This window comes from Ranitomeya imitator, chromosome 1 (assembly GCF_032444005.1).
Source record: "Ranitomeya imitator isolate aRanImi1 chromosome 1, aRanImi1.pri, whole genome shotgun sequence".
In the NCBI taxonomy this organism is placed as follows: Eukaryota; Metazoa; Chordata; class Amphibia; order Anura; family Dendrobatidae; genus Ranitomeya; species Ranitomeya imitator.
In genome coordinates this window covers 230,716,448-230,737,341 of record NC_091282.1, presented here as the reverse complement: position 1 = coordinate 230,737,341, position 20,894 = coordinate 230,716,448, and positions in this window count along the sequence as shown.

The window sequence follows — 20,894 nt, the reverse complement described above, 5'->3', positions numbered from 1 at the left end:
GATTCATGTGTAAAATAAAAAATAAAAATAAAAAATATTGATACACTTACCCTCGGACGCGCCCTGGTTGTCACCGCTGCAACCGCCATGCTTCCGTTCCTAAGAATGAGCGCGTTAAGGACCTTCGACAACCAGGGCGCGTCCGAGGGTAAGTATATCAATATTTTTTATTTTTATTCTTTATTTTACACATGAATATGGATCCCAGGGACTGAAGGAGAGTTTCCTCTCCTTCAGACCCTGGGAACCATAGAGGATACCTTCCGATGTTTGTGTCCCATTGACTTGTATTGGTATCGGATATCGGTATCGGCGATATCCGATATTTTTCGGATATCGGCCGATACCATCCGATACCGATACTTTCAAATATCGGACGGTATCGCTCAACACTACTAATTAAAGCTGCCAAAAAGGAAACAGAGAAGCACATTGCTAAGGAGAGTAAAACTAATCCCAAACTGTTCTTCAACTATATCAATAGTAAAAGAATAAAAACTGAAAATGTAGGCCCCTTAAAAAATAGTGAGGAAAGAATGGTTGTAGATGACGAGGAAAAAGCTAACATATTAAACACCTTCTTCTCCACGGTATTCACGGTGGAAAATGAAATGCTAGGTGAAATCCCAAGAAACAATGAAAACCCTATATTAAGGGTCACCAATCTAACCCAAGAAGAGGTGCGAAACCGGCTAAATAAGATTAAAATAGATAAATCTCCGGGTCCGGATGGCATACACCCACGAGTACTAAGAGAACTAAAATAATGTAATAGATAAACCATTATTTCTTATTTTTAGGGACTCTATACTGACGGGGTCTGTTCCGCAGGACTGGCGCATAGCAAATGTGGTGCCAATATTCAAAAAGGGCTCTAAAAGTGAACCTGGAAAATATAGGCCAGTAAGTCTAACCTCTATTGTTGGTAAAATATTTGAAGGGTTTCTGAGGGATGTTATTCTGGATTATCTCAATGAGAATAACTGTTTAACTCCATATCAGCATGGGTTTATGAGAAATCGCTTCTGTCAAACCAATCTAATCAGTTTTTATGAAGAGGTAAGCTATAGGCTGGACCACGGTGAGTCATTGGACGTGGTATATCTCGATTTTTCCAAAGCGTTTGATACCGTACCGCACAAGAGGTTGCTACACAAAATGAGAATGTTTGGTCTGGGGGAAAATGTGTGTAAATGGGTTAGTAACTGGCTTAGTGATAGAAAGCAGAGGGTGGTTATAAATGGTATAGTCTCTAACTGGGTCTCTGTGACCAGTGGGGTACCGTAGGGGTCGATATTGGGACCTGTTCTCTTCAACATATTCATTAATAATCTGGTAGAAGGTTTACACAGTAAAATATCGATATTTGCAGATGATACAAAACTATGTAAAGCAGTTAATTCAAGAGAAGATAGTATTCTGCTACAGATGGATCTGGATAAGTTGGAAACTTGGGCTGAAAGGTGGCAGATGAGGTTTAACAATGATAAATGTAAGGTTATACACATGGGAAGAAGGAATCAATATTACCATTACACACTGAATGGGAAACCACTGGGTAAATCTGACAGGGAGAAGGACTTGGGGATCCTAGTTAATGATAAACTTACCTGGAGCAGCCAGTGCCAGGCAGCAGCTGCCAAGGCAAACAGGATCATGGGGTGCATTAAAAGAGGTCTGGATACACATGATGAGAGCATTATACTGCCTCTGTACAAATCCCTAGTTAGACCGCACATGGAGTACTATGTCCAGTTTTGGGCACCGGTGCTCAGGAAGGATATAATGGAACTAGAGAGAGTACAAAGGAGGGCAACAAAATTAATAAAGGGGATCGGAGAACTACAATACCCAGATAGATTAGCGAAATTAGGATTATTTAGTCTAGAAAAAAGACGACTGAGGGGCGATCTAATAACCATGTATAAGTATATAAGGGGACAATACAAATATCTCGCTGAGGATCTGTTTATACCAAGGAAGGTGACGGGCACAAGGGGGCTTTCTTTGCGTCTGGAGGAGAGAAGGTTTTTCCACCAACATAGAAGAGGATTCTTTACTGTTAGGGCAGTGAGAATCTGGAATTGCTTGCCTGAGGAGGTGGTGATGGCGAACTCAGTCGAGGGGTTCAAGAGAGGCCTGGATGTCTTCCTGGAGCAGAACAATATTGTATCATACAATTATTAGGTTCTGTAGAAGGACGTAGATCTGGGGATTTATTATGATGGAATATAGGCTGAACTGGATGGACAAATGTCTTTTTTCGGCCTTACTAACTATGTTACTATGTTACTATGTAGTTTGTGATAATCCACACAGAACCTTAGAGTTCCATCTTTCTTTCGCACTAGGACAATGGGCGCAGCGCAAAGGCTTTGGTTCTCTCAAATGACACCGTTCTGTAGCATTTCTGTGAGCATCCCTTTTACCTACTGGTACATTTGCAGAGGAATCTGTCGATAACGCTCTTTCACAGGCGCAGCATTACCCATTGGAAACTCATGTGTGATGGTAGTCATACAGCCGAAATTATCCTCATGTCGAGCGAACACGTCCTGGCAACATCCTAGTAAGGCCTCCACCTGCTCCACCTGCTGCTGTGTGAACTGTGTCATCTCAGCCCTGGTTTGTTCTAAATGTGACACCCCTTTCTCTGTGGTTGGGGTCCGAACACATTGGCTGCCTCCACAGTTTCAGTCCATGGATATCCCCTTTTGCCTTTAATTGGACTGACTATAATGCTATCAGCTCCTTTGGCATGCCGACAATTTGCCAGATTTCGCTTCTGGGGGAAAGCATCAGAGTGTCTTCCCTTAAGTTCACACACCACACGGGTACCATTCCATCTCACACAGTAGCTAATGTCCTGGCAACTAAGACCCCTGATGGTAAATTCTCCATTGTAGCTGGTTCTAGTTTTACATCGACCTCTTCCAGCGGAGTGCAACACAGGTAATGACAGCACACTTTGACCCAGTGGTAAGACGAGATTGGCTGCAGCCAGAATCATTACTTTTCCCAGCACTTTCTATCACAGGACGCCTCTTGTGCCTGGGCCATCCGGATCAACTGCTGAAACACTCTCCTTTGTGATGTATGCAGGCTCCACTGTTTCAGGAACATGTTAGGAGACTCATTAATAAGATGACTTCCAGACTCCCTGAGTACATTCATTCTCAGTGTAACGGTATGTCCATGCGTGGGGTCACCCGTGGTTAACACCACTCCCTTGTGGCCCAGGTTTTTGCTACAGACCATAATCTGCATCCATGCCACCCCTGCGACCGGGATAGGTAGTTGATTGGTGGCCGTCAACTTAATCACTGGCCCCCACTCAAGCATCATGGCTTCTGGGAAATGTCTCTTTCAGTACGTCTCAGGCATTGTGGTTACTTGAGAGCCCGTATCTACCAGGCAGCATATGGCCCGCCTGTCCATTTCAGCCCATACTAATGGACACACTGACACTAAATTGTTGGGACTATTGGTTCTTCGTTCAGGCTGTTCTGTCTCCAGGTGGTGTCCCCAAGCCTCGAAGCCCCTTAGTTTAATGGGCAATGCTGTAGGTGCCACCTCCCTTGTGGGCAGACTCGGACCACATGTCCTAGTTCTCCACAGTGGTAACAAGTTGGGGGCTCTTCTCGATGAGATACTCTTCCACCCTGTCTCAGTTCTGAGAGTGTTCTGCTTCTGGATGCACCTAACGAGGTCACCTTCCTTTTAGTCTTGTTCAGATCTTCCCTCATCGATTGGATCTCTTTCCGTAAATCTTCCACCCATCCTGGTTCAACAATTAAATTCATGGCCACCTCCCCGCTCTGGACCTTTGCCACCAGGACTGTCACCCCTGCTCCTGTTCATGCGTACACGCCTCACTTCCCCCCTCTGCAAAGGTCATGCATGGGCTCACACACAAGCGTTCCCACAGGGCCTGTTTTAGCAGTGCATCTCTCATCCAGGTCACTAACTGCTCTCATAACACCACGTCAGTTGGTCCTACTCCCAAGCCGTCTATTCTGACTATCGGGGTCCGAGTGGGAACTGTATGCCCCACAACAGAAACCGGAGGGCAGGAGAGTGCAGGTCTCCTGGCCAAAACTATGCTCAAAGGCACAGCAACAGATTAGAGCCTGGAATGACCATGAGAGAGAGACACCTGTAAAAAGGCTTGAGTTGCCTGCCATGCGGGTAAAGGAAAAAAAAGTGCTTGTTGCGTTTGTTCCAGTCACCAATATAAAAAATAGGGCTATTCAAATAATACTGTATGTGTAGAAATACGTGGTCTGTTACTGCATCCTACGTGCCTGCTGTCTCCTCACACTAGGCGTAGCTGGCAGGATGCAGTCTACATGTATGGACATGGCAGACCAAGCCGCTAACGCGGGATGCAGTGATGGACAGGAGTCAGAGCAAGGGTATAACAGTTTTAATGTAACAGGGGAATACTCCACCATACAGAGAAGAAAAGTTAAATAAGAGATTAACAGTATAAATGACAAAAGGCTATGGTGAGAAGAAGAACAATGGTACAGATCATGGCGATTGTGATGAAAGTCACTGGTTCCTCAGTCTATAAAGTGAATTGCGCTGACAATGGCTGGCATGGTGTCCTTTCCAATGGGGTATGTTGAACAACAATACCCCATCTTCTGGCGACAGTGGTCAGTCTCCGGTACCTTCCACTGCCCCTAGTCCATATACTGCAGTGGCTGATAAGGATCAATACGACAAAACCCTGACTAGTTAGATGGTGCGCCAAAAGTGACGCAATTAACTACATATTACTCCAAAAACATTATATCTCAAAAAGGAGAACAGATGGAGTTTAAAAAAAAATGTGTACAAAATCTTTATTGACACAATAATGAACATACAAAAAGACAGATAAAAGCATGTGCTATAAAGGACACCACAAACGTGATGGCGTTTATTACAAAGTATAGCTCAATTCACAGTAACAAACTTAGTAATGGTAAAATGAAGACTTGCTGGCTGAGCTCAGAGAGTCACATTACAATGCCCCCTGCTGTAAGCAAAAAGTGCCATCAGTAGTTTTACTATTCCTATGTCTATACTAATGCCCAGGGTTGCATGGTTTGTGGTGAAGAGCCCAAGGTCCAAAACCAATCTGACATTACAATCATTAAAGGTTCCCCAAATTCATTTTGTATGATGCACAGTCAGACAATCATCTTACCCAGTACTAAAACGCCAGCACCCAAACCCCAAAGTGCATTTCGCTGTCCGTTGACTCTGCTTCCTCAAGCGGGAGTACTATTCTTAGTCAGGCTGCAGGACCTTTTATCTCCATAGTAGCAAGTCATGTGATAATCATATGACCGACCTAAAATGGTAATGTATTAACGGCAGGAACTTTCATCTCCATAGTAACAAGTCATGTCACAATCACATAATCGGCCTTACATTGTAATGTATCAATGGCTCGGGCGCCCGCAGCCAAAACACCGCCGCACCCACGCCGCCCAGCAAATGCCTCAGACCCGCAAGCGGGGGCATGGCGATTGCCAAAGCCCCCTTTAGGGCGTCTGAGATGGCAAGCTGCCGAACAGTAAGGGGCAGCAGTGCTAGGCAAGTCGGCACACGCGCACCACCACCATGGAGCCTGGAGGATATAGAAGTTTGGGAGATTTCACCTGTGTATGACACTATATTCATATACCTAGTCAATGCAATAATATTAAAAAAATTACAGTATAAAAGCCCCACAAATATTCCTCTTAACAGGTAATCAATATCATGTGCTGAGACAGGTTCTTCTTAGCCATAGATGGTAGTCACATAACATTTTAGACATTTGACAATGGAGATAATATCCGCCTGTGAAGAAACCACATTGTATCTTAATTTCCCAGACAACCATGTTTTTGCAAACCAAAAGAACTGGCTTTTTATCGGTATATTGGCTTGTGAATTTAAGTGTTTATGTCTGGTGGGTCAAGAAGACAGACTTGCCAACTGATATACTATCTAACATACTGTGTAAGGCTATGTGCACACGTCAGGATTTCTGGCAGAAATTTTCCTGACAAAATCCGGACATTTCTGCCAGAAATCAGCATTCGTTTTTTTTGCCCGTTTTTTACGCGTTTTTTGTGCGGATTTTTTGCGTTTTTTTCCTGACACTCCAATTTAATGGGAAATCCGCAAAAAATCCGCAAAAATAATGAACATGCTGCTTCTTTTTGCGGAATGCGTTTTTTTTTGCGGAAAAAAACGCAAACATGTGCATAAAAAATGCGGAATGCATTCTAAATGATAGGATGCATAATGTATGCATTTTTTAAGCAATTTAATAGCGTTTTTATCGGGAAAATCCGCAAAAAAAACGCAAAAAATCCTGAACGTGTGCACATACTTTTAGTCTGTAATAGTGATTGTACATAGTGTGTGTTAAGCTTTGTTTACTGATGTGTGCTGATATGATAATTGTGCTACTTGATCCCATCACCATTGTTTACCTTATCTTGATGTTGGACTGAAGGCCCCTGTCTAAAGGCCCCTTCACATTAAGCGACGCTGCAGCGATACCGACAACGATCCGGATCGCTGCAGCGTCGCTGTTTGGTCGCTGGAGAGCTGTCACACAGACAGCTCTCCAGCGACCAACGATGCCGGTAACCAGGGTAAACATCGGGTAACTAAGCGCAGGGCCGCGCTTAGTAACCCGATGTTTACCCTGGTTACCATGCTAAAAGTAAAAAAAAACAAACGCTACATACTTACCTACCGCTGTCTGTCCTCCAGCGCTGCGCTCTGCTTCTCTGCTCTCCTCCTGTACTGGCTGTGAGCCGGAAAGCAGAGCGGTGACGTCACCGCTCTGCTTTCCGGCTCACAGCCAGTACAGGAGGAGTGCAGAGCACAGCGCTGGAGGACAGACGGCTGTAGGTAAGTATGTAGCGTTTGTTTTTTTTTACTTTTAGCATGGTAACCAGGGTAAACATCGGGTTACTAAGCGCGGCCCTGCGCTTAGTTACCCGATGTTTACCCTGGTTACCAGTGAAGACATCGCTGGATCGGTGTCACACACGCCGATCCAGCGATGTCAGCAGGAGTCCAGCGACGAAATAAAGTTCTGGACTTTATTCAGCGACCAACGATCTCCCAGCAGGGGCCTGATCGTTGGTCGCTGTCACACATAACGATTTCATTAACGATATCGTTGCTACGTCACAAATAGCAACGATATCGTTAACAATATCGTTATGTGTGAAGGTACCTTAATTCTAAAAATAGCTTACATGCCTTAGGTATAAAAAGACTCAGAGATCACATCATGGGAGACTGTAGTAACACAGAGCTACCAGCCAGACACTCTGCCAACCACCCAACAGACAAGAGAAAGGACTGCAGCCAATTCATCATGGCACCATCACGAGGGACACTCATCTATGATTCTATAGGAAATAACCTAGGGGTTTTCGGCTCCGGTTGGAAGGACACAGATCTGATCCAGTGACCATCTCTGAACCATGAATGTGTTTGGAGAAAACAAGGTTTGGGACCCGCTGGTCGCCTAGTTCCGTGGAGATGGTCAGATAAACCAGGTGGTGACTCTGGTGTCAACTGGCTTTGGACCTTGTATGGACTCTATGGACAGTTCTTGGTTATCTCCCTATGCTTGTTGCCTCTTCTCTGTGCGTGTAACACTGGTGTAATAGCGACCCTGGGAGCTCTGACATCATGTCAACTGGCTTTTGACCTTGTACAGACTCTATGGACTGTTCTCTGTCATCTTCCTACGCTTGTCGATAACTCTTCTCTGTGTGTATATCACAGGTGGAATAGCGCCCCCGGGAGCTCTGATATAACATCTACCATTATCCCAGGGAGACAACGGAAGAGTAAGACCCTGTCATGTGCACTATGTTGGGGTAATTGCTGAGATTGTTTGTTTGCTATTGTGTGTTGTGGTTCAATAAAGTATTGCCACACTGTTTTACCTTAACCCTGTGTTGTCTAAGTAGTGTATTGCTCACCGAGAGATAGAGCAGGCATTCAGTGGTATGAGCCCTGGTCCATGCAGCCTTGCTAAAGACAGCCGGGCCAGCAGAGGAGAGCACCCACTGACCCCGTTTCTCCACAATTGGTGGCAGCGGTGGGACACTACTCCGCCCGGCGGAACCGGGGGAGCTGCAAGGGACTGGTGTTCTCACACACCATCCAGGGCTCTTCAACTAGGGAGGTATACAGACAGACCCAGCAGACCATTGATGAGGCATGCACAGCAGGTTTCGGATGCCACTATATCCAACCCCACCAAATCGGCCTTGGGAAGAGGACCAGAGTGGCTATATGAACTCAACAAGAAATGGAAACTACAGGAGATGTTCCAGCTTCAACAAATTGAATAGAATTTAATACAGGAGCTACAGAATGTGAAGGAAGCCATACTTGGACCCAATGGATACCAGTTGTTACTCTTCAATTATGTATGGAGTTTATTTTCATAAGGAGGATATGGAATATGCTCTAAGGAAACTGGATGATCGGATGCCTATCATGTCTGGTTAATTAAGATAGGGGAGCAATGTGAAGAAACAAGATGGTATCTTAATTTCCCAGACAACCATGTTTTATGCTAATAGTGCTACTTGATACCATCACCATTGTTTACCTTATCTTGATGTTGGACTGAAGGACCTTGGCTAATTCTAAAAACAGCTTACATGCATTGGGTATAAAAAGACTCAGAGATAACATCATGGGAGACTGTAGTAACACAGAGCTACCAGCCAGACATTCTGCAAACCACCCAACAGACAAGAGAAAGGACTGCAGCCAATTCATCATGGCACCATCATGAGGGAAACTGATCTATGATTCTATAGGAAACAACCTAGGGGTTTTTGGCTCCGGTTGGAAGGACACAGATCTGATCCAGTGATCATCTCTGAACCATGGATGTGTTTGGAGAAAGCCAGGTTTGGGACCCGCTGGTCGCTTGGTTCCATGGAGATGGTCAGATAAGCCAGGTGGTGACTCTGGTGTCAACTGGCTTTGGACCTTGTATGGACTCTATGGAAAGATCTTGGTCATCTCCCTACGCTTGTCGATATCTCTTCTCTGTGTGTGTATCACAGGTGTAATAGCGACCCTGGGAGCTCTGACGTCATTGTGAAGAAACCAGATTGTATCTTAATTACCCAGACAGCTACCTTTTTGCAAACCAATAAGAACTGACTTTTCATTTGTATATTGGCTTGTGCATTTAAGTGTTTATGTCTGGTGGTTCAAGAAGACAGACTTGCAAACTGATACCATTTAACATAAAATGTAAGTCTGTAATAGTGACTTGTACATAGTGTGTGTTTATCTTTGTTTATTGATGTGTGCTGATATGCTAATTGTGCATTGAATTCCTGAACTAGCTTGGTGACTTCTGAAGCACAGAAGGAAAGACTGTGCAAATAGATTAAATGGTCAAGTAGTACTACGTAATCTCATCACCATTGTTTGCCATATCTTGATGTTGAACTAAAGGACACTGGGTAATTCTAAAAATAGCTTACATGCCTTGGGTATAAAAAGACTCAGAGATCACATCCTGGGAGAGACTGAAGTACACAGAGCTACCAACCAGACATTCTGCAAACCACCCAACAGACAAGAGAAAGGACTGCAGTCAATTCATCATGGCACCATCACGAGGGACACTCATCTATGATTCTATAGGAAACAACCTATTGGTTTTCGGCTCCAGTTAGAAGGACACAGATCTGATCCAGTGACCATCTCTGAACCATGGATATGTTTGGAGAAAGCCAGGTTTGGGACCCGCTGGTCGCCTGGTTCCATGGAGATGGTCAGATGTTGTGAATTGCGCTCTTGGGCTCCCTCCGGTGGTTGTAAGTGGCACTTTTGTGAGTTCTGCTCTTGGGCTCCCTCCGGTGGTTTTAAGTGGTATGGCTGCTCCTTGGATTTAGCAGTCTGCAGCTGCTTCCACTGATTGTCTTTCTGCTCGGCTATTTATGCCTGGCTCTCTCATCAGCCAGTGCCACTTGTCAATGGTTCCTGGTTGGATTCACATCTCTTTGGATTTCCCTGTTATCCTGACCAGTTCAGCAAAGCTAAGTCCTTGCTTGCTCTTTTCTGTCCACAGGTTGTGGACTTATCCGTTCTGTGCTTTCTATGTTTGTCCAGCTTGTCAGTATGAATTATTCTGTGTAGCTGGAAGCTCTGGGAAGCAGATTTACCCTCCACACCTTTAGTCAGGTGTGGAGATTTTTGTAAACTCTGTCCTATCTATCTAGCTAGACTGGCCTCCTGTGCTCATCCTGGTTTCATTCTGTGTATGTCTTTTCCCTCTCCACTCACAGTCATTACTTGTGGGGGGCTATCTATCCTTTGGGGATTTTCTCTGAGGCAAGATAGTTTTCCTGTTTCTATCTTTAGGGGTAGTTAGCTCTCAGGCTGTGACGAGGTGCCTAGGGAGTGTCAGGAGCATCCCACGGCTACTTCTAGTGTTGTGTTGAGCTTAGGGACTGCGGTCAGTACAGGTACCACTTCCTTCAGAGCTCGTCCCATGTTGCTCCTAAACCACCAGATCATAACAGTCAGATAAGCCAGGTGGTGACTCTCGTGTCAACTGGCTTTGGACCTTGTATGGAATCTATGGACAGTTCTTGGTCATCTCCCTATGCTTGTCGTTACCCATTCTCTGTGCATTCATCCACAGATGGAGTAGCGACCCTGGGAGCTCTGACATCATATCAACTAGCTTATGGACAGTTCTTGGTCATCTCCCTATGCTTGTCGTTACCCCTTCTCTGTGCATTCATCCACACATGGAGTAGCGACCCTGGGAGCTCTGACATCATGTCAACTGGCTTTGGACGTTGTATGAACTCTATGGACAGTTCTTGGTCATCTCCCTATGCTTGTCGTTACCCATTCTCTGTGCGTTCATCCACAGATGGAGTAGCGACCCTGGGAGCTCTGACATCATATCAACTAGCTTATGGACCTTGTATGGACTCTATGGACAGTTCTTCGTCATCTCCCTATGCTTGTCGTTACCCCTTCTCCGTGTGTTCATCCACAGATGGAGTAGCGGCCCTGGGAGCTCTGACATCATGTCATACTGGAAATACATGGAGATGCAGTGATCTTTTATATGTGCCCATGTGACCCTGGGAGCTCTGAAATCATGTCATACTGGAAATACGTGGAGACGCAGTGATATTTTATATGCACCCATGTAATCAAGCAATTGCAACCATGTTGGGATTGTTCTGTTTGCTATTGTGTGCTGTGGTTCAATTAAGTATTGCCACACTGTTTTACCTTAACCCTGTGTTGTCTGTGTAGTGTATTGCCCACTGGGAGATAGAGCGGGCGTTCAGTGGTATGAGCCGTGGTCCATGCAGTCTTGCTAAAGACAGCCGGGCCAGCGGACGAGAGCACCCACTGACCCAGTTTCTCCATTTCTTCACAGTCATGTCAACTGACTTTTGACCTTGTACGGACTCTATGGACTGTTCTCTGTCATCTTCCTACGCTTGTCGATATCTCTTCTCTGTGTGTATATCACAGGTGGAATAGTGACCCTGGGAGCTCTGATATAACAACTACCATTATCCTGGCGAGGCAACGGAAGAGTAAGACCCTGTCATGTGCACTATGTTGGGGTAATTCCTGAGATTTTTTGTTTGCTATTGTGTGTTGTGGTTCAATAAAGTATTGCCACACTGTTTTACCTTAACCCTGTGTTGTCTGGGTAGTGTATTACCCACCGGGAGATAGAGTGGGATTTCAGTGATATGAGCCCTGGTCCATGCAGCCTTGCTAAAGACAGCCGGGCCAGCGGACGAGAGCACCCACTGACCCCGTTTCTCCACACCGCCCATCAATCCGCAGGAGACTAAAATTAGATAAACCAAATATAAAAAAAGAATTAACATATAACAAAACAACAAATTAAAAACAAAAGATACAGATGGAGGGGGTGACAACTTACAGCTACTCCATAAAAAGGGTGCAAAATTCAATCCATTGTAATTCCCGTCTTGCAAGGAGTTGCTTTATATTTCCACCACGTATCATATCTATCCCTCGAACCATAAATTCTGTGAGATCACCCGGTCTCTTTCAGGCAGCACACGCGAGGTACTCACGGGCCTCTGGCACCTTGCTTTATAGTGGTCACCGGGAACACACTGCACGTCTCTCTCTCTGGTCCCTGCTGTTGGCGGCAGGCGATGGAGAGCGCTGACCTGAGCAGCCCTAGTGCTCCCAGGATGGACCACTCCTCTCTTTGTCTTCTACAGCATGCATGGCCCTTCTCTCTGCCCCGTGTGCACAGCTTGGCTCTGCTCTGTGTGTGTGTATGGTTTTGCAGGCAATAGGGGCCCTCTCTATGTGACCCGTTGCAGCGCTGGTAATCTGGTGGGGGCAGGGAAGCCGAGCGCAACTCTCACCGCTCTGCGCGCTGCACTTCGTTGGCGCTAAACTCCTCTGCAGCATGCACTTTCTGCTTTTATCCCCCCACTGCTGCGCGTGCTTTCCTCCTGTCTCTCCCTGCCCTCCTGGGTCTGCAGGAACTTCCGACTCACTCAGGCTTCCCCCCGAATCAGGGGATGCAGCCTCAACAGTTCCGGCCTCGGCAGGCAGGTACCCGCGGTGCGGTCATCCCCCCTTGCACATGAACCAGTCACCAGCCAGTATCTGCGCAAGCGACAAAGTGCTACTGACTGAGGGTGTGGAAACAAATTATAGTAGGGGTCAGATTCTGGGGCAAATCTAGGAAGGCAAAACAAGGAATATTTTGTTATATTAATGAGGTGAGGTGATAGAAATATGTTTAGGGCATTCTTAAAACTTTGGATACTGGGTGTTAACCAGATTGTCAGTAACAGTACATTTCAGAAAAATGACACAGCATGAGAGAAGTCATGGAGTCGGGAGTGGGAGGTTCGGATAGATGATGTTAGTCTTTGACCTTTTGCGGAACGAAGATCATGGGTAGGATTGTAGATAAAGATGAGGATAGAGAAATACGGTGGTGAAGAAATTTGGAGTTATTTGTGGGTGAGAGAGATAAGTTTACATTGTTCTCTGTAGTGGATGTACAACCAGTGCAATGATTGGCACAGGATGGCGGCATCAGTGTAGCGATTAGACATAAATATGATTCTAGATGTTGCGTAAATTAGAGAGGGGAGAATATAATCAGAGGGAGCCCAATTATTAGAGAGTTGGAGATTAGTAGAGTAGTCCAGGTGAGAATGAAACAAAGCAACATTAAAAGCTTTTTCAGAGTCAAAGGTCTAAAAAGTTCAAATTTTTGAGGTGCAGGTGACATGAGTGAATAAATGGATATAGAAAGTGAATGAAAGTTCTGAGTCACATATAAACCCATGACAGAAGACATACTGATTGAGAAGTATGGTAGAACCACACATGGAAATAGTAATATTGGATTTAGGTGGACTGGTAGATGGAAAAAACACGAACACAAGGAGTTATATTTTTGACAGATTAAGTTTTAGATAGAAGGATTCTACACCATGCTTCTGCTGGATGCATCAATTAAACAGTGCCCAAAATGTATATGACATTATATAACACACATAGAAAAATCAAGCCTTTCACCATACAACATTTCAATAGATGTTTTTTTCTAAAGGCAACATATCTAGCTAAAATCATTAAATATTGCTGCATTCGTCTAACCCACTTTTCAGTGGAGACTTTTATACATCACAGTGATGTGAATGCCTTTCTGTTAAACTCTCAAGCAAAAGTTGCTCCCTATTGCTTGAAGAATAAAAATAATCACTCATAAAAAAACAAAAGTGTTTTAGATGCATTAAAGGAAGTTATCACTGTGAAACGAAAAAGAAAATTAGTATTTTTGCCGCACATATTGCACATCACTATACAGTATTTAGTATATAACTATATATGCACTATGGGGGGTAAATGCAGCAAATGTTTCAGACATACTTCAACAATTACTTACAGTGCGCAAATAATTATAGTGTAATTCTGTACAACAAATTATCAAATTTTATATCAAGCAATGAGATCATGTAAAAGTACTTAAAGGGATTTTCCTGGAAATAAAAAAAATTATGAAAAAACTCATTATAAATAAATTGATAAATGTCCTTATTCATTTACTTTTTGTCTAGGGTGCACTTATAAAGTTTTATTAAATGGCTACCATCACATTAATGAACACAAATCTCATCCTAAACAGAGAACAAGAAAGAAGAAAGAGTTCTTGTACATTCTTTGGTTGTTAGCTAAGAGAAGAGACAGAAGGGAAGAATGTTTATCCAGCATTTCCAGTAAAATTCAAAACTTTATTCCAAATTTTTTGCATCGAAAAATATAATTCAAGGAAAAATCCACATTCTGGAATGGATAAATGTATCATCCGAGGCGAAAGTCTGAAGCGTAAATGAATGTTCTGGTTGGTGCATTTCAAAGTGATACTTCTTATTCATAACTTGATTAGGGTGCTAGAGATGCTTGTATTTTTGAATGCTCGCATGCAAGCTCAAGTCCCCACTCCGCATGTTTGGCGCTTGTTAGACAGCCAATAAACATGCCGGGATTGCCTGCCAGTCACTGTAATTCCATTGCCATGTTAGTAATGGCTTTACTGTGATTGGCTAGCCATATAGCATCATTGGGTCTATATAAGGCCCGGGACGCCATGATCGGCACAATGTACATACGTACGTAGGTTGAAAAAAGACCTAAGTTCATCAAGTTCAACCTTTCTCCACCAATTGTGCAATTTGTCACTAATTTAACTATAACCCACAATGTTATGTGTATCTAGGAAATCATCCATCATACAGTCCTTTTTTAAAAGCTGTTATAATGGAAATAGGCAGAGCAAGGAGAGATGCTGCTGATCTAGGGACAGAGTTTTACCTGTGTATAGGCAGGACACCATTGATATTTTTCAACTGGAGCAACAGCCCTTATTATGGCTAATTATAGTCACGCACGTCCTTATAATGCACATCCTTTCTGCTGCAACTCATATCAAAAGCCCTTCTCAGGGCTGATAATATTCTCTTTGCTCTTAATCCTGCAAATTGTTCTGAGAAGGAAAATTATACTGTGCAAGTTGTTCATCAAAAGTATTCAGCCAGACATGGTTGGTTGCAATAGCATCGCTATATAGTGCAAGCAGTGAAACAATGTGTGTACATTTTCCTGCAATAGTAATCCTGCAAATTTGTTTCAGTAGGGATATATTATATGTCATTTATAATGCACCAGTTGGGCATCAAAATCATACAGCCAGACTTGGTTGGTTAGCAATAGCATCGCTACATTGCTACTGCAGTGTAACAAGTCCATATGAGATGGGCAAATTTTCCTGCAATGCTAATCCTCCAAAGTTTCCTCAACAGAAATATATCATACGTTGTTAAAAATGGGTAAATCACATGGTAAGGGACAGAGAAGTAGATATGATGCTGATGGTGAACGCAGAGGCCGAAGACTTTGGCAAGGTGAAACTGTGCTGTGCTGCGGGGTCACAATAAACTTATACATCATGTCGACCTTGTTCCCTGTCCCATTTTGTAGGGGTATAAACATAAGGATGAATGACCTCGGGAGATCAAAACATCCAACACATGCATAATAACAGACGCGGATTCTTTACTGTAAGAGCAGTGAGACTATGGAACTCTCTGCCGTATGATGTTGTAATGAGTGATTCATTACTTAAATTTAAGAGGGGACTGGATACCTTTCTGGAAAAGTAAAATGTTACAGGGTATATACACTAGATTCCTTGATAGGGCGTTGATCCAGGGAACGGATTGCCGTATGTGGAGTCGGGAAGGAATTTTTTTCCCCAATGTGGAGCTTACTCTTTGCCACATGGTTTTTTTTTGCCTTCCTCTGGATCAACATGTTAGGGCATGTTAGGTTAGGCTATGGGTTGAACTAGATGGAATTATAGTCTTCCTTCAACCTTAATAACTATGTAACTATGTAACTATGTAACACCACGGAGACACCATCACGTGTTTCTCAACGCAGTGATCCAGAACACTGCCCCCATCCCTTATGGGAAATATGCAAATGCATGTAGAAAAGCCGCAGAGACACCATCACGTGTTTCTCAACGCAAGCCATAAATAGCCAGGTCTGCATATATGTTTTGATCTCCCGAGGTCATTCATCCTTATGTTTTCTACATTCATTTGCATATTTCACATAAGGGAAGGGGGCAGTGTTCTGGATCACTGAGTTGAGAAACACGTGATGGTGTCTCCGTGGTGTTGGATGTTTTGACCTCCCGAGGTCATTCATCCTTATGTTTACAGTCCTTTTACTAGGCACTGCTCCTAATAGCCAGTTTCCTACTCCACACTGATGAGGGGCAAATACCCCGAGAAAGCTGTCTGTGGATGGATACAATGTTTTGGTATAGGTGGTTTTCCTTTTTGGATGCTGCCCTTCCCGTGGTTGTTCCTTCCCGGTGAAAGACCTGGCTTTTTATTGTTTGTGTTGAGAAACACGTGATGGTGTCTCCGCGGCTTTTCTACATCCATTTTGTAGGGGGGGGCAGGGAAAACAATTCTTGAAGCCAGACCAGTGTGAAAAGGTTGTTGAATGGATAGCAGATAATTCTTCCAATCACTTTGCCACGAGTACCTGTGCATTTTATAAACCTGAGTGGAGCAATAGTGGGTATCTCCATTTCTGGAGTCCCCGTTTCCTGTTTGATCTCCAAGCTGTTCTCTCTCCTCCCAGTCCTGGATTCCCTGCTCCTGTCCTGCCCCTGTGGTTCCTCATCTCTTGGTCCTTGTTCTGTGGTCCCTGTCCTTCTCCCAGACCTATGCCCTGGTGCCTCGGCATCTACCTCCTGAACTCCCTGTTCCCTCTTGGCCCCTAGGTTCCATTTCCCCTGCTTTCCAGCTACGGCTGGTCTGCCAGCTCCTTCCTTTTGTGCGCCTCTGCGTCTCTTCGAGCCACTCCTCTGGGTACCAGCTGTCACGGTATCCAACTCCACTTGGCCTGCCCCTAACGATACCTGTATAGGGGTCGGTCCCACCTGTTCTGCTCATCTGGGGGAGCTTAGGTGCCTTGACCCAGAGGGTCCACTCTTGGAAGCTCTCCTCTCCTAGGCGGCACAGTATAATAAGGCCATGGACACTGCTGGTGCCTCCTTTTCCACTCAGAAGGAGCTAGTATTTCTACGAGAGAATCAGACTCACATAATGTCTTTTACGAAAACTATGGATTCTCGATTTATCGGCCTTACAGGCCGCAGATCCTGGACATGCCTCCCAGCTAGCCGGTCTCCAGCAGGAGCTTGTCCAACAGCGTGTCACTGAGGCCCACATTTTGACTTACATGACCTCTGTGGATGACCGTCTACTCTCCTTACAGTCAGCCGCCGATTCGCAGGCATCGTCCTCTGCTCCTGAGACTACCCCTCATCTTCCCCCCCTCCTCGGTAAACTTCCCCGGTATAGTGGTGATCCTAAGCTGTGAAGGGGTTTCTTAAACCAATGTCGACTACACTTTGAGCTTTTACACCAGCAGTACCCTACTGATCGGGCTAAAGTGGCTTTCATTGTGTCCCATCTGGAGGGAGAGGCTTTGTCCTGGGTTAACTCTCTTTGGGAGCGGCATGATCCTATAGTCTCCCGATCTTTTTAGATACCTTCCATAGGGTTTTTGATGAACCTGGCCGGTTAGCTTCTCCTACAGAGTCTCTCTTTAATCTCCATCAGGGTACCCTAACGGTTGGACAGTACGCTATCTGTTTTTGTAGTTTGTCTTCTGAATTGGGGTGGAATAATGAGGCTCTGGTAGGGGCCTTCTGGTGGGGGCTCTCAGGCAAAATTAAGGATGAGCTTGCTGGACGGGTAACTCCAACCTCTTTAGAGGATCTTATTTCTCGAGCTACTCACATAGACTGTCGTTTTCAGGAACGCTCTTGAGAGTCGGCTAGGGAGAGCAGGTCCTTCAGATTGGCTCCTTCTGTGAATTGGTCATCAAGTTTGCAGTCTACCTCTACCCCTTCGGTGCCCCTTGCGGAACGTATGCAGGTAGATCGGTTCAAGATGGCAGAACTCTGTTGTAAGGAAAGGTGTGCACAGGGCTTATGCTACTACTGCGGTGGGTCTTCGCATTTTCTCCTTTCTTGCCCTGAGAGACCGGGAAACTCATCCACCTAGGTCACATAAGAGAGGCTTCCCTAGGTGCATCTAATTCCTCTCTACCCCTTGCTATGTCAGTCCTTCTTGTTTTTGGACAGAGGCATGGATCTGTGGAGGCATATGTGGATTCGGGTGTGGCAGGCCAGATGGTCTTTGTTCTTCACCCACTTTGATTTCAAGCTCCACTTCCAACCAGGCAATAGGAACACCAAAGCTGATGCTCTGTCTAGGTCACTTTAACTTTCTGAGATGGAGGAGGTTCGTTTGCATATTGTTGTACCTGGTAAGGTCACCACAGTGGCTGCCGTGAATCTTGTTACTCCTCCACTGGGCAAGACCTTCGTCTCTGATGGGGTAAGAGAAGAGGTACTATGTTGGGGACACTCTTCCAAAATTTCTGGGCACATTTGGACTAAGAAGACACTTGCTCTCTTCACTCGCTATTATTGATGGATATCCCTCCACCAAGATGTAACAGACTTTATAGCTGCCTGCACGTCCTGTGCCAAGAATAAAGTCCCAAGACAGCTACCCCCGGGACTTCTCCATCCATTACCAGTTTCTGCGGTTCCTTGGCAGCACATTGCCATGGACTTTATCACCGACCTACCTCGTTTCTCTGGATGTAAAGCTATCTTGGTGGTTGTGGATCGGTTCTCCAAAGTGGCTCATTTTGTTCCCCTGCCTGGACTACCGTCGGCTCCTGAGTTAGCCAAGATTTTTATTCTTCAAATTTGCCTTCCATGTTTCACTCAAACCAGTTGTGCTTAATCTGTACCATTCTGCACCCACCTCAGCCTCTCAGCCAATAGGTGCCGACAATGTCTTTAAAGTAAAAGACATACGAGCCATGAAAAGGGTCAGGGGGAACATTTTCTATTTCATTGATTGGAAGGGTTTTGGGCCAGAGGTGAGATCATGGGAGCCACGGGAGAACAATAATGCCCCTCATATTTTAGGGAGGTTTTGGGCCAACCTCCGGTGGGGAAAGCATAAGGAGGGGGTACTGTCAAGCCTGCTGCCGTGTTATCTGCCGCTGCTCTCGCCATTGCTCCCTCTCTGCCCCCAATAATTATCGCTTCGGTCCGACGCCTCGACATTCTGCTGCTTTTGGATCCCGGCGTCTCTCTCCTGCACTATCAGGCGCACGCAAATCTGCACATGCGCTTTAGGCTGCGGCCTGCCGACTCCTTAACTGGCAGCATCTGACCCGAAATCACAGCTGTTCCAATCAGATGCTGCCATTGGCTATATCAGGCTGCCCTCCCCTAATGGAGGCGCCTGATTATCGTGGGCTTCTGTGTGCACTTGGTTTGGCCAATTCTGTGGGTATCTTCTCACCATTTCTGGAGTTCCCATTCCTGTTTGATCTCCAATCTGTTCTCTTTCCTCCCAGTCCTGGATTCCCTGCTCCTGTCCAGTTCCTGTGGTTCCTCATCTCTTGGTCCTTGCTATGTGGTCCCTGTCCTTCTCCCAGTCTTATACCCTGATGCCTCGGCTTCTACCTCCTGAACTCCCTCTTTCCTCTTGGCCCCTAGGTTCCATTTCCCCTGCTTTCCAGTTACTTCTGGTCTGCCAGCTCCTTCCTTTTTTGTGCCTCTGCGTCTCTTCGAGCCACCCCTCTGGGTACCAGCTGTCACGGTATTCGACTCCACTTGGCCTGCCCCTAATGATACCTGCATAGGGGTCGGTCCCACCTGTTCTGCTCACCTGGGGAAGCTTAGGTGCCTTGACCCAGAGGGTCCACTCTTGGAAGCTCGCCTCTCCTAGGCGGCACAGTATAATAAGGCCATGGACACTGCTGGTGCCTCCGTTTCCACTCAGAAGGAGCTAGTATTTCTACGAGAGAATCAGACTCACATAATGTCTTTTACAAAAACTATGGATTCTCGATTTGTCGGCCCTACAGGCCGCAAATCCTGGACATGCCTCCCAGCTAGCCGGTCTCCAGCAGGAGCTTGTCCAACAGCGCGTCAATCAGGCCCACATTTTGACTTACATGACCTCTGTGGATGACCGTCTACTCTCCTTACAGTCAGCCGCTGATTCGCAGGCGTTGTCCTCTGCTCCTGAGACTACCCCTCATCTTCCCCCCCTCCTCGGTAAACTTCCCCGGTATAGTGGTGATCCTAAGCTGTGCAGGGGTTTCTTAAACCAATGTCGACTACACTTTGAGCTTTTGCACCAGCAGTACCCTACTGATCGGGCTACAGTGGCTTTCATTGTGTCCTATCTGGAGGGAGACGCTCTGTCCTGGGTTAACTCTCTTTGGGCGCAGCATGATCCTATAGTCTCCCGATCTTTTTAGATACCTTCCGTAGGGTTTTTGATGAACCTGGCCGGTTAGCTTCTCCTACGGAGTCTTTCTTTAATCTCCATCAGGGTACTCTAACGGTTGGACAGTACGCTATCTGTTTTTGTAGTTTGTCTTCTGAATTGGGGTGGAATAATGAGGCTCTGGTAGGGGCCTTCTGGTGGGGGCTCTAAGGCAAAATTAAGGATGAGCTTGATGGACGGGTTACTCCGACCTCTTTAGAGGATCTTATTTCTCGAGCTACCCACATAGACCGTCGTATTCAGGAAAGCTCTTGGGAGTTGATTAGGGAGAGCAGGTCCTTCAGAATGGCTCCTTCTGTGAATTGGTCATCTAGTTTGCAGTCTACCTCTACCCCTTCGGTGCCCCTTGTGGAACCTATGCAGGTAGATCGGTTCAAGATGGCAGAACTC